This window comes from Eleutherodactylus coqui, chromosome 1 (genome assembly GCF_035609145.1).
Source record: "Eleutherodactylus coqui strain aEleCoq1 chromosome 1, aEleCoq1.hap1, whole genome shotgun sequence".
In the NCBI taxonomy this organism is placed as follows: domain Eukaryota; kingdom Metazoa; phylum Chordata; class Amphibia; order Anura; family Eleutherodactylidae; genus Eleutherodactylus; species Eleutherodactylus coqui.
In genome coordinates this window covers 276629708-276644017 of record NC_089837.1, presented here as the reverse complement: position 1 = coordinate 276644017, position 14310 = coordinate 276629708, and the positions used below count along the sequence as shown (strand labels likewise).

General features: G+C 48.4%; 1 protein-coding gene across 1 annotated transcript in view; it reads right to left on the bottom strand.

Annotated features, from left to right (window-relative positions):
- Window positions 1-2340, bottom strand: part of BAK1 (BCL2 antagonist/killer 1) — a 150129-nt gene extending 147789 nt beyond the window's left edge. The window contains exon 1 of the mRNA XM_066609108.1: window positions 2258-2340. The gene's annotated coding sequence lies outside the window, so the exon portion shown is untranslated. The remainder of the gene's footprint in view (window positions 1-2257) is intronic.
- Between the last annotated feature and the right edge of the window lie 11970 nt (window positions 2341-14310).

Here is a 14310-nt window from a genome sequence, read left to right as displayed (position 1 = left end):
GCCGTCCCCGCGGGAGACCCGCATGAAAATGGAGCATGGTCCAGATTTTTTCATGCTCCATTTTTTTTAAAATCACTTTTATTGACGATCCGCGGGTATTTATCTACCCGCGGGTGGTCAATGCATCCCTATGGGGTGCGGATCCGCGCGCGGGAGAAGAGTTAAAATCCGCTGCGGATTTTAATTCTTATTTTCCCCGTGGACATGAGGCCTAAGGGTGGTTGGGACCTTAGGAAACAATCATCATGCTATCCTTGAATTTTGGAAAAGCGGAAGACGACCTGAGAAGACTCAGACCTTAAGGTTGGATTTCAGAAGGGCAGATTATAATGAATTCAGAAAGAGGGTATTACATGCCTTCTGAATCCACTTCTGGTTTTGTCCAAAAAAAAAAAAAATGCATCAAAAAACTGTCATAAAAACTGCATGGTTTTAAAACAACAAAAAAAAAGCTATTTGAAACAACCCTTGCTCGGTTTTACTTATTATTGCTATGTTTGCCTTTAGTTACCCTTCATCATTCTTTCTTTAAATGCTCCCAGTTTTACTAATATGCACTAATCCTCAAGTATATACATTATAAGGCCCAATCATACAGCTATATATTTGTGCCATGCATGGTCCATATATTCAAAGGCCATCACAAAGCCCCATAAGTGACCTATCACATGGGTCACAATTACGCTGCAGGATGCAATCAAATCCACAGCTGCCTAACTACACATCAAAATCCACAGGACTATTCATGTCTTCAATAATGCAACTATTCACACGGCTGATTTTAGCAGAGACCTGATGATTTGTGTGCAAAACAGTCGATGGACATTCTGTTGTCACCCATTTAAACGGATGAAACTATGACATTAAATTTGCAGGGTCCATGAATATCAGATATGATATAGATGGGTGCAACTTGCATTTGGAATTACAAAAAGATCAATGTTAGCATGTTCTAGAGCACATATGTCAAACACAAGGCCCGCCGTCTCATTTTCTGTGGCCCGCAGCCATGCATTAAATCTACCAGGAATTTTACTCACCCAGTCTGCATCTCTGGTCCTTCGGTGGCAGTGCAGAGTCTGTGACCGCTGACCACTAACACTCACACTCACACTCACACACTGTGCTGTGTGCAGCACAGACACCAAGGTGAGGGGTCAGCAGTCACAGACTCAGCTGCCACTTCCTCTGAGCCAAAGGTGCAGGCTGAATGAGTGGAAAGCCTGCAGGGATACTGCCCTGCCAGAGCCCAAAGGGGGGGTAGTTATTACTACTGGGACTACTATGGGTGTCACTATTACTTCTGGAGCCAATAAAGGACACTAAAACCACTGCAGCTACTATGGGGATCACTATTAAGGCTCATTCCCATAGGCATAAGCACATTTCAGTAATATACTGTGTAATATGCACGACTAAAAATCACTTACACACGCATTTTGTATTGCACAAATACATTACATATTTCTGCATGCAAAAAAGAATGCAAATGCACAAATACGAAGTCATTTGCAATAGGTCATTATTTCACTAAAATGACCTATTGCAGTGTATAAAACGCACCAAAATACGCCACGTTTTTTCATACGATAGCATGTCATGTGAAAAAAATATGCTCATGCGAGCAAACCCATTGGAATTAATAACTGACACCCCTGTTCTAGAGGCTTTCAGAACATAAGTACGGATAATGGAGGCAGACCTTTTGCGCTTCCTGTCACTCATCCCAGCCCAACATGGCAGTTCACAAGGATCAACAGATTGCATTTCACTGCAAAATATATACAGTAGTATCCCTATTCTGAAATGTAACATACAGTCATAAAAATCCTTTTGCTTCCTTTATAACACTATGTATCCATTCTTACACACAAGGCTGTTTAATAGATCTCAGCATCAAGTAAACCAAGATGGCCAGTCTAATCATAAGAATTCTCTCCCCTTGGCCACGCACACAACTTGCACTCCTAGACCCATCTGAACCAACTTCAAGAACTAAATAGCTGGCATTAAAACATTCACGCTATAGCTACAGTTTATCAGTGCTGATTTCTGCGCTGCCAGCTATTGTGTTGTATGCAGATGCGTTATCCTGACTTGAGCTGCCCAGCAGCTGTATGAACTTGTACTGGAAATCATTTACATAGTGCAGGGTTTCACTAAACCAATTCATGGGAAACCTAGGCAAAAAGCTGATGATCACTTTAAAATACATTTACATTAAAAACGTAAGAGTTGTATGTAAAACCCAACTCACCCTGAAATTCTTCCCTCCTTTCACTGTGCTGGCTGCTTATGCTGAGGCAGAAACCCGTGCTGTGACTCCTTCCTGGAGGATGGAAAAGGGCTGGGCCCAAAGTTAACTAGTTCAGGTCAGTGTGACAGCTGGAGAATAAGGTCCCCTGCACACGGGCGGAAATTCCGTGGCGGGATTTCCCGCAGAATTTCCGCCCGTGGAAGCTGCCATATGATTGCGTTAGAAAAGGCATGCTCTATTAAGGAGCATCATTTACCAGAAATGGTCCCTGTTTTCAGGAACTGTTCACTTCTGCCATAACATTAACACAATCATCAACACAGAAAGTGAAACAATATAGTGACAGGAAGTCTAAACTAGACATAGAAACATAGGAGATTGTCAGCAGACAGTACATCATCCATCTAGTTTACCCTTACATTATTTCTTTTTTTATTTTTGTCTTTAGGATAGACAAATGTTTATTCCAGTCATTTTCTAGGTTCTTGTTTACCTTTTTTCATCTGCTGCAAACAGTTTAAGGCTGGGTTAACACTGGGCGTATTTCCGCCGGAAATCCCGTGGTTTGGCTGCAGCAAAAACCGCAAGATTTCCGCCGGGAGAACCGCCGCGGCCCTTAAAGCGGCCCGGCCGCTCACTCTTCCGCTGCGGCCGGCGCTCCCATAGAGGAGAGTGCGGCCACGGTGGAAATTAAAAAAAAAATAGACATGCTGCATATTCTGAAACCGCGGCTGCGGCCGCCGCAGCCGCGGCTCCAGCCTGACTTACCGCAGCGCATTGGCCGTCCCGTGTTGATGAGATTTCTGAGAAAACTCATCCACATGGCTGGCTAATCCCGAGATTAGCGGCCGCAGGCGGATTTGCCACGGTAAAATTCCGCGCGGAATTTCCGCGGCAAATCCACCCTGTGTGAACCCAATAATTCTGTCTATACACTTCAGAAATAATGGGACAGATTCACTATTCCTAATCATCAGTCAATTTGAAATTAGACCAGGCAGTCTAAAATATGCAAAAGTTATCACACTGGCTCATTTTAATTCACGCCAAGCATTTAGTACAATTTAGGTGCATTGTGTAGCATAAGCCATGACCCCTTCAAGGCAAGTCATACACATTTTCCACAAAGTCCCCCCATTGCAGAAGAATAGGGTTTATTTACTTAGACCAGCAAAATGACAGTCTAATTAAACTCTGCGCCTGACTATGAGCAACAAATGTATTAGGAAGCACATTTGCTTAATCTAGCTGCATATGCTTAATCTAGCTGCATATGCATATAAAAAATTAGAAGCTATACCAGCTAGGTGTAGATTTTTGCTATAATTTACTGCAGTTTCTGCCATTGATTAGAATACATATAGCAAGCTGTCCACAGGCACACCCATAAAGTCAGGCCCCACTCAATTTTTGAAAGACATAAATGAGCGGAGAAAAAAAAAAATACAAAAATCAGTTTTGGTCTATGCATCAAAATTGCTACTTTTGGATTCCAGAACTCTGACATCAAGGTGATAATACAACTAGCAAAAACGTTGCCCCAGGGCAACAAAGTGGCCTATGGTCGTGATCCATTAAAGAAATCTAAAAAATAAAAAAAACTATATTTATTTCAAATCACCTAAAACACCAATAATTCTTTAGAACATACAGGAAAGACCTCACTCAAAGGCACTATATATCATAGCCTAAAAAGGCATGTGCATTCTAAATGGAAGTCACAGAGTGTCCCTATATTCTGCCAAACAGGAACGTGTACTAAACAGAGATCTAGATGTATCCCTAACATTATAAGGCCCCATTTACACTACCGTAGGTGTTTTGCGTGCGCCCGCCGGTGCCATAAAAACGGCTGAACGGCAAAGTGCCCAGCGCATATACGCCAAGGCCGTAATGCCATGGGACCTGGGGAGACATTCCCCCTCCCCGGCTCACCTCCTCTCTCTGTCTGTTTGCAATGGGAGGGGGCGGAACAGGGCGGAGCTAAGCTCCCACCCCTTGTCCGCAGCCAGCAATAAGAGGGGGCAGAGCTTAGCTCCGCCCCCTCAAATTTCAAATAGCAGCAAGGGGTGGAGAGGAGTAGAGAAGGGGGAGGGAGTTTAGCAGTCATGCTGCTAAACTCCCTCCCACGATCGAGGGTGCATACTGTTGCGCAAGATGCGTGCACGTCGCACATTTAGAAGCCCAAATTCTGGATCTAAATCAGCAACTGGCAACACTGAGAGCCATTGGCATCATGGAAAGGAGTTTGGTGCTCACTGAGCAGACACTCGCTGGGATAGAGGTTGGGGCGGATGGTGCTACGGAAGAGCAGGGGGAGCAGGCAAGAAGCTGGGAGACAGATAGAAGGAGACGTAGGGGGAATAGATCCAGGGAGGCTGGTCCTGAACTGGCACAACCCAACATGTCTGCAACGTTGGCAGATGAGGGCGATGCCATTACAGAGCCAGCACCGCTGCAGCACGACAGGCCCTCTGAACGCGAGGGGGATGACTGCTCCAGTGAGACGGGGACGGGGAGTGCAGGGCAGGCTAGACAGGTTCTAGTGGTGGGGGACTCAATTATTAGGGGGACAGAGAGGGCAATCTGCCATAAAGACCGGGATCGTCGAACAGTGTGTTGTCTTCCTGGCGCTCGAGTTCGACACATCGCGGATCGGATTGACAGATTACTGGGAGGGGCTGGTGAGGATCCAGCGGTCATGGTGCACGTTGGCACCAATGAACAAGTTAGAGGTCAATGGAGGGCCCTCAAAAATGATTTCAGGGACCTAGGGTCCAAGCTCAGGGCGCGGACCTCCAGGGTAGTTTTCTCGGAAATACTACCTGTACCTAAAGCCACACTAGAAAGGCAGCAGGATCTTAGGGAGGTAAACAAGTGGCTCCGGAGTTGGTGTAAGAAGGAGGGATTTGGGTTCCCGGAGAACTGGGCTGACTTTGCTGTCGGCTACAGACTCTACCGTAGGGACGGGCTGCATCTTAATGGGGAGGGTGCAGCGGTGCTGGGGGATAAGATGGCTAGAAGGCTGGAGGAGTGTTTAAACTAGGGACTGGGGGGGAGGGCAAAAAGAGAAATAGTAGGGTAGCCAGTGTAACTAGCGACCCGGGTCCAAGCAAAGGGAATGGGGGTCGAGCAGGGGGTGGGGTTAGTACAGTTAGAACTGATAGATCAGCCATAAGTACGAATAGCAACAAAACAAATTTAAAAAACAAAAAAAACGATATAAATTGTATGACCACGAATGCAAGAAGTCTGATTGGTAAAGTGGGTGAGCTTGAAGCGAGAATGACTGATGAAAATTATGATATAGTCGGAATTACGGAAACATGGCTTGATGATAAGTGCGGTTGGGCGGTGAATTTGCAGGGGTACAATCTCTTCAGAAGGGACCGAAGGAACCAGAAAGGGGGAGGGGTATGTCTGTACGTCAATTCGAACTTGAAGCCGAGGCTACGGGAGGATATAGGGGTAGGAGAAGAACAGGTGGAATCTCTGTGGGTAGAAATACAGGGAGGAAAAAATAACAAAATCCTGATAGGGGTCTTCTATAGACCACCAAAGGCAACATAAGAAACTGATAACTTACTATTAAGGCAGATAGAAGAGGTGTCAAACCGCAACGAAGTAATTATCATGGGGGACTTTAATTATCCAGATATAACATGGGAGAACGAAACCTGCAAATCACACAGGGGTGATAAGTTCTTGAGAGTAATTAAAGACAATTACCTGAACCAACAAGAGGGAGGGCCATTCTGGACCTTGTACTAACTAACAAACCAGAACGTATAAAGGGGGTGCAGGTTGAGGGACACTTGGGGAACAGTGACCACAATATAATCAACTTCCAGCTGTCATTCAATAAGAAGCCTTATCAAGGAGCGACAAAGAAACTAAACTTTAGTAAAGCAAAATTTGATCAGCTCAGAATTACTATCGGTAACATTAATTGGGACAACATCCTCAAAAATGACGGTACAGAGGACAAATGGGAAAAGTTTAAAAGGATCCTAATCACCTCATGTGAGCAATTCATTTTAAAAATAAAAGAAACTCAACTAAAAGGAAACCAATGTGGCTCGACAAGACGGTAAGAGGGGCAATAAACGAAAAAAAGAAAGCGTTCAAACTACTAAAGCAAGAAGGCAGCAAAGAAGCGCTAAAATCATACAGGGGGAAAAAACAAAATATGCAAAGATAAGATCAAAACTGTCAAGGAGGAAGCAGAAAGACTGATCGCCAAAGAGAGCAAAAACAACCCGAAGCTATTTTTCAACTATATTAACAGCAAAAGGATTTGCAGGGAGAGCACTGGCCCCCTTAAAAAATAATGCAGGAGAGATCATTGATGATGACGGAGGGAAAGCAAATCTACTAAACAGTTTCTTCTCAAGTGTATTCACAAACGAAAAGGAAATGCCACACGAGATGCAGGGGAATAAAACGAACCCCTCACAAAATATCTCTTACCTAACGCAGGAGGAGGTGCGGAAGCGACTAAAGAAGACTAAAATTGATAAATCGCCGGGCCCAGATGGATTACACCCAAGGATACTAAGGGAACTAAGGGACGAGATAGCTAGGCCGCTATATCTAATATTTCTAGACACTATCAAGACCGGTGTAGTACCATTGGATTGGCGCATTGCCAACATGGTTCCAATTTACAAAAAAGGGAGCAAAAGTGAGCCTGGTAACTACAGGCCAGTAAGTCTCACTTCAGTAACGGGAAAAATTTTCGAGGGGATTCTGAGAGACGCCATCGATGAGTACCTCAAGGAGAACAAGGGAATAACTCCTCACCAGCATGGATTCATGAAGGGTCGCTCATGTCAGACAAATCTGATCAGTTTCTACGATGAAGTAAGCTCTAAGCTGGACCAGGGAGAATCTATTGATCTCGTATATCTGGACTTCTCTAAAGCCTTTGACACCGTGCCACATAATAGGCTAATATACAAAATGAGGCAGCTCGGACTGGGCGAAAACGTGTGTAAATGGGTAAAAAATTGGCTCAGAGATAGAAAGCAGAGGGTGGTAATAAATGGTTCGTACTCTGATTGAACCACAGTCGCTAGCGGGGTGCCACAGGGTTCAGTATTAGGCCCCACTCTGTTCAACATATTTATCAATGACCTGATAGAGGGGCTGCACAGCAAAATATCAATATTTGCAGATGACACAAAATTATACAATATAATTAATGCAATGGAGGACAATGTGAGGCTACAAACGGACCTGGATAAGCAGGGGGCTTGGGCAGAAAAATGGCAAATGAAGTTCAATGTTGAAAAATGTAAGACTATGCACATGGGCAGGAGAAATGGATGTCACCAATGTTCACTTAATGGGGTACCACTAGGGAAAAGTGATATGGAAAAGGATCTGGGGGTACTAGTGGATTGTAGACTGAACTGGAGTAACCAATGCCAGTCAGCTGCTGCAAAGGCAAATAAAGTCTTGGGGTGCATTAAAAGAGGTATAGGGGCGAAGGATGAGAACATTATCCTTCCATTATATAAGGCACTTGTCAGGCCTCACATGGAATACTGCGTACAGTTCTGGTCACCGGTGCTCAGGAAAGATGTCACAGTGCTTGAGGGGATTCAAAGAAGGGCAACTAAACTAATACATGGAATGACGGGACTGGAATACCCAGAGAGGCTATCCAAATTGGGATTATTCACCCTGGAAAAAAGACGGCTAAGAGGTGATCAAATAACCATGTATAAGTACATGAGGGGACAATACAAGGATCTCTCCCAAGATCTGTTTACACCCAGGACCGCGACGGTAACAAGAGGACATCCGCTACGATTAGAGGAAAGTAGGTTTCATCACCAACATAGAAGGGGATTCTACACTGTAAGAGCAGTTAGTCTGTGGAACGCTCTGCCGGAGGAAGTGGTGATGGCAAAATCTATAGAAGAGTTTAAAAGGGGAGTTGATGTCTTTTTGGAGAGGAAGGACATTATAGGATACAAGTCTTAGGTTAATTGTAGAGATGAGCGAACGTACTCGTCCGAGCTTGATACTCGTTCGAGTATTAGCGTGTTTGAGATGCTCGTTACTCGTAACGAGTACCACGCGATGTTCGGGTTACTTTCAGTTTCATCTCTGAGACGTTAGCGCGCTTTTCTGGCCAATTGAAAGACAGGGAAGGCATTACAACTTCCCCCTGCGACGGTCAAGCCCTATACCACCCCCCTGCAGTGAGTGGCTGGCGAGATCAGGTGTCACCCGAGTATAAAAATCGGCCCCTCCCGCGGCTCGCCGCAGATGCATTCTGAGTCAGATCAGGGACAATGCTATCTTGGTGGAGCTGCTATAGGGAGAGCGTTAGGAGTATTTTAGGCTTCAAGAACCCCAACGGTCCTTCTTAGGGCCACATCTAACCGTGTGCAGTACTGTGGAGGCTGCTTTTTGCAGTGTTGCACTTTTTTTGGGGGGGGGGGGTATATCAGCCGTGCAGAGCATTGCGCCCTGCAGTAATACTCCAGGGACAGAAGTGCTTAGGCAGGGACAGAAGACATATTATTGATTGAATATAGGCAGTGGGCCTTTGCTAAAAACTTTGGGGCAAAAAATCTATTTGGCCTGCCTGTCACTGTGCTCAGTGTTCTGGGTCTGTCTGTGCTGGGTGTAGTAGTTCTACAAAATCATACGCAGCCAGCTAAGTGTTACAGCAGGCTTGCGCCAAATTATTTCCTGGCTCTGTCTGGGCTCTGAAATCACCGCTGTGTTGCAGTTCACAGTGCAACACTGTGCAGTTCTGTGACATACTCCAGGGACAGAAGTGCGTAGGCAGGGACAGAAGACATATTAATACTATTGATTGAATATAGGCAGTGGGCCTTTGCTAAAAAATTTGTGGAAAAAAATCTATTTGGGCTGCCTGTGAGTGTCCTCAGTGTTCTGGGTCTGTGTTGGGTGTAGTAGTTCTCCAAATTCATACGCAGCCAGTTAAGTGTTACAGCAGGCTTGCGCAAAATTATTTCCTGGCGTTCCGTAAGCGAAGTCAGCCTCCAACCACAGGCCAATAAGCGGCACATTTAATTACAGCGTTCTGTTTCTGCACTACTGGTAATACACCATGCTGAGGGGTAGGGGTAGGCCTAGAGGACGTGGACGCGGGCGAGGACGCGGAGGCCCAAGTCAGGGTGTGGGCACAGGCTGAGCCAGTGCGGTGGCCAGGGGTAGAGGCAGGGCCAGACCGAATAATCCACCAACTGTTTCCCAAAGCGCCCCCTCGCGCCATGCCACCCTGCACAGGTCAAGGTGCTCTACGGTGTGGCAGTTTTTCACAGAGACGCCTGATGACCGACGAACAGTGGTGTGCAACCTTTGTTGCGCCAAGATCAGCTGGGGAGGCACCACCACCAGCATGCGCAGGCATATGATGGCCAAGCACCCCACAAGGTGGGACGATGCCCGTTCACCGCCTCCGGTTTGCACCACTGCCTCTCCCCCTGTGCCCCAACCTGCCACTGAGATCCAACCCCCCTCTGAGGACACAGGCACTACCATCTCCTGGCCTGCACCCACACCCTCACCTCCACTGTCCTCGGCCCCATCCAGCAATGTCTCTCAGCGCAGCGTCCAGACGTCGCTAGCGCCACTGTTTGAGCGCAAGCGCAAGTATGCCACCACGCACCCGCACGCTCAAGCGTTAAACGTGCACATTGCCAAATTGATCAGCCTGGAGATGCTGCCGTATAGGCTTGTGGAAACGGAGGCTTTCAAAAGCATGATGGCGGCGGCGGCCCCGCGCTACTCGGTTCTCAATCGCCACTACATTTCCCGATGTGCCGTCCCAGGCCTGCACGACCACGTCTCTCGCAACATTGTACGCGCCCTCACCAACGCGGTTACTGCCAAGGTCCACTTAACAACAGACACGTGGACAAGCACAGGCGGGCAGGGCCACTATATCTCCCTGACGGCACATTGGGCGAATTTAGTGGAGGCTGGGACAGAGTCAGAGCCTGGGACTGCTCACGTCCTACCCACCCCCCGAATTGCGTGCCCCAGCTCGGTGGTGGTATCTGCGGCGGTGTATGCTTCCTCCACTAAACCACCCTCCTCCTCCTCCTCCTACGCAACCTCTGTCTCGCAATCAAGATGTGTCAGCAGCAGCACGTCGCCAGCAGTCGGTGTCATGCGGCGTGGCAGCACAGCGGTGGGCAAGCGTCAGCAGGCCGTGCTGAAACTACTCAGCTTAGGAGAGGAGAGGCACACGGCCCACGAACTGCTGCAGGGTCTGACAGAGCAGACCAACCGCTGGCTTGCGCCGCTGAGCCTCCAATCGGACATGGTCGTGTGTGACAATGGCCGTAACCTGGTGGCGGCTCTGCAGCTCAGCAGCCTCACGCACGTGCCATGCCTGGCCCATGTCTTTAATTTGGTGGTTCAGCGCTTTCTGAAAAGCTACCCACACTTGTCATACCTGCTCGGAAAGGTGCGCCAGCTCTGCGCACATTTCCGCAAGTCCCACACGCACGCTGCCACCCTGCGGACACTGCAACATTGGTTTAATCTGCCAGTGCACCGACTGCTGTGCGACGTGCCCACACAGTGGAACTCTACGCTCCACATGTTGGCCAGGCTCTATGAGCAGCGTAGAGCTATTGCGGAATACCAACTCCAACATGGGCGGCGTAGTGGGAGTCAGCCTCCTCAATTATTTACAGAAGAGTGGGCCTGGTTGGCAGCCATCTGCCAGGTCCTTGGAAACTTTGAGGAGTCTACCCAGATGCTGAGCGGGGATGCTGCAATCATTAGCGTCACCATTCTTCTGCTATGCCTCTTGAGAAGTTCCCTGCAAAGCATAAAGGCAGACGCTTTGGAATCGGAGATGGAGGCGGGGGAAGACAGTATGTCGCTGGATAGTCAGAGCAGCCTCATATCTATATCTCAGCGCGTTGAGGAGGAGGGGGAGGAACATGAGGAGGAGGGGGAAGAGACAGCTTGGCCCACTGCTGAGGGGACAGATGCTGCTTGCCTGTCATCCTTTCAGCGTGTATGGCCAGAGGAGGAGGAGGAGGGGGAGGAGCATGAGGAGGAGGGGGAAGAGACAGCTTGGCCCACTGCTGAAGGTACAGATGCAGCTTGCCTGTCATCCTTTCAGCGTGTATGGCCTGAGGAGGAGGAGGAGGAGGAGGATCCTGAAAGTGATCTTCCGAGTGAGGACAGCCATGTGTTGCGTACAGGTACCCTGGCACACATGGCTGACTTCATGTTAGGATGCCTTTCTCGTGACCCTCGCGTTACACGCATTCTGGCCACTACGGATTACTGGGTGTACACACTGCTCGACCCACGGTATAAGGAGAGCCTTTCCACTATCATTCCCAAAGAGGAAAGGGGTTCGAGAATTATGCTATACCACAGGGCGCTGGTGGACAAACTGATGGCAAACTTCCCATTCGACAGCGCTAGTGGCCGAAGGCGCACTTCCGCGGCCCAGGTAGCAGGGGAGGCACAGAGATCAGGCAGCATGTACAGCGCAGGCAGGGGAACATTATCCAAGGCCTTTGCCAGCTTTATGGCTCCCCAGCAAGACTGTGTCAGCGGTCCCCAGTCAAGGCTGAGTTGGCGGGAGCACTGTAAAAGGATGGTGAGGGAGTACGTAGCCGATCGCACGACCATCCTCGGTGACGCCTCTGCCCCCTACAACTACTGGGTGTCGAAGCTGGACACGTGGCCTGAACTCGCGCTGTATGCCCTGGAGGTGCTTGCTTGTCCTGCGGCTAGCGTCTTGTCAGAGAGTGTGTTTAGTGTGGCTGGGGGAATCATCATGGATAAGCGTACCCACCTGTCAACCGACAGTGCCGACAGGCTTACACTCATCAAGATGAACAAAGCCTGGATTTTCCCAGACTTCTCTTCTCCACCAGCGGACAGCAGCGATACCTAAACAATACGTAGGCTGCACCCGCGGATGGAAGCATCGTTCTCTATCACCATCCAAAACGGGGACCTTTTTGCTTCATCTATCTGTGTATAATATTCCTCCTCCTCCGCCTGCTCCTCCTCCTGAAACCTCACATAATCACGCCGAACGGGCAATTTTTCTTAGGCCCACAAGGCTCAGTCATATAATTTTTCTAAACAATTTTTATATGTTTCAATGCTCATTAAAGCGTTGAAACTTTCACCTCAACCAATTTTTATTTTTACTGGGCTGCCTCCAGGCCTAGTTACCAATTAAGCCACATTAACCAAAGCGATTAATGGGTTTCACCTGCCCTCTTGGTTGGGCATGGGCAATTTTTCTCAGGTACATTAGTACTGTTGGTACACCAATTTTTGGGGACCCTCGCCTACAGTGTAATCCAATTAATTTTTTGCCCACCTGCATTACAGCTGACGTAACATCAGCTGTGTTGGGCACTGCAATGGGATATATTTATGTACCGCCGGTGGCTTCCTGGCACCCACCCATGCTATGGGTCCACACGGAGTTGTAACTACATGTGTCCACTTCTAAAGAACCCCAGTCTGACTGGGGCATGCAGTGTGGGCCGAAGCCCACCTGCATTAAACATGACATTATTACCTCAGCTGTGATGGGCAATGCAATGGGATATATTTATGTACCGCCGGTGGGTTCCAGGGAGCCACCCATGCTGTGGGTCCACAGGGAGTTGTAACTGCATGTGTCCACTTCTAAAGAACCCCAGTCTGACTGGGGCATGCAGTGTGGGCCGAAGCCCACCTGCATTAAACATGACATTCTTACCTCAGCTGTGATGGGCAATGCAATGGGATATATTTATGTACCGCCGGTGGGTTCCAGGGAGCCACCCATGCTGTGGGTCCACAGGGAGTTGTAACTGCATGTGTCCACTTCTAAAGAACCCCAGTCTGACTGGGGCATGCAGTGTGGGCCGAAGCCCACCTGCATTAAACATGACATTATTACCTCAGCTGTGATGGGCAATGCAATGGGATATATTTATGTACCGCCAGTGGGTTCCAATGAGCCACCCATGCTGTGGGTCCACAGGGAGTTGTAACTGCATGTGTCCACTTCTAAAGAACCCCAGTCTGACTGGGGCATGCAGTGTGGGCCGAAGCCCACCTGCATTAAACATGACATTATTACCTCAGCTGTGATGGGCAATGCAATGGGATATATTTATCTACCATCGGTGGCTTCCTGGCACCCACCCATGCTGTGGGTCCACACGGAGTTGTAACTATATGTGTCCACTTCTAAAGAACCCCAGTCTGACTGGAGCATGCAGTGTGGGCCGAAGCCCACCTGCATTAAACATGACATTATTACCTCAGCTGTGATGGGCAATGCAATGGGATATATTTATGTACCGCCGGTGGGTTCCAGGGAGCCACCCATGCTGTGGGTCCACAGGGAGTTGTAACTGCATGTGTCCACTTCTAAAGAACCCCAGTCTGACTGGGGCATGCAGTGTGGGCCGAAGCCCACCTGCATTAAACATGACATTCTTACCTCAGCTGTGATGGGCAATGCAATGGGATTTATTTATGTACCGCCGGTGGCTTCCTGGCACCCACCCATGCTGTCGGTCCACACGGAGTTGTAACTACATGTGTCCACTTCTAAAGAACCCCAGTCTGACTGGGGCATGCAGTGTGGGCCGAAGCCCACCTGCATTAAACATGACATTATTACCTCAGCTGTGATGGGCAATGCAATGGGATATATTTATGTACCGCCGGTGGCTTCCTGGCACCCACCCATGCTGTGGGTCCACAGTGAGTTCTAACTGCATGTGTCCACTTCTAAAGAACCCCAGTGTGACTGGGGCATGCAGTGTGGGCCGAAGCCCACCTGCATTTAATCGGACGTTACCTCAGCTGTGATGGGCACTGCAATGGGATACATTTATGTACAGCCGGTGGGTTCCAGGGAGCCACCCATGCTGTGGGTGTACACGGAATTCCCATTGCGGAGTTGTACCTGCCTGTGACTATTTATAAAAAACCGCGGTCTGACTGGGGCATGCAGACACCTTGACAGAATGAATAGTGTGTGGCACATAGGTTCCCCATTGCTATGCCCACGTGTG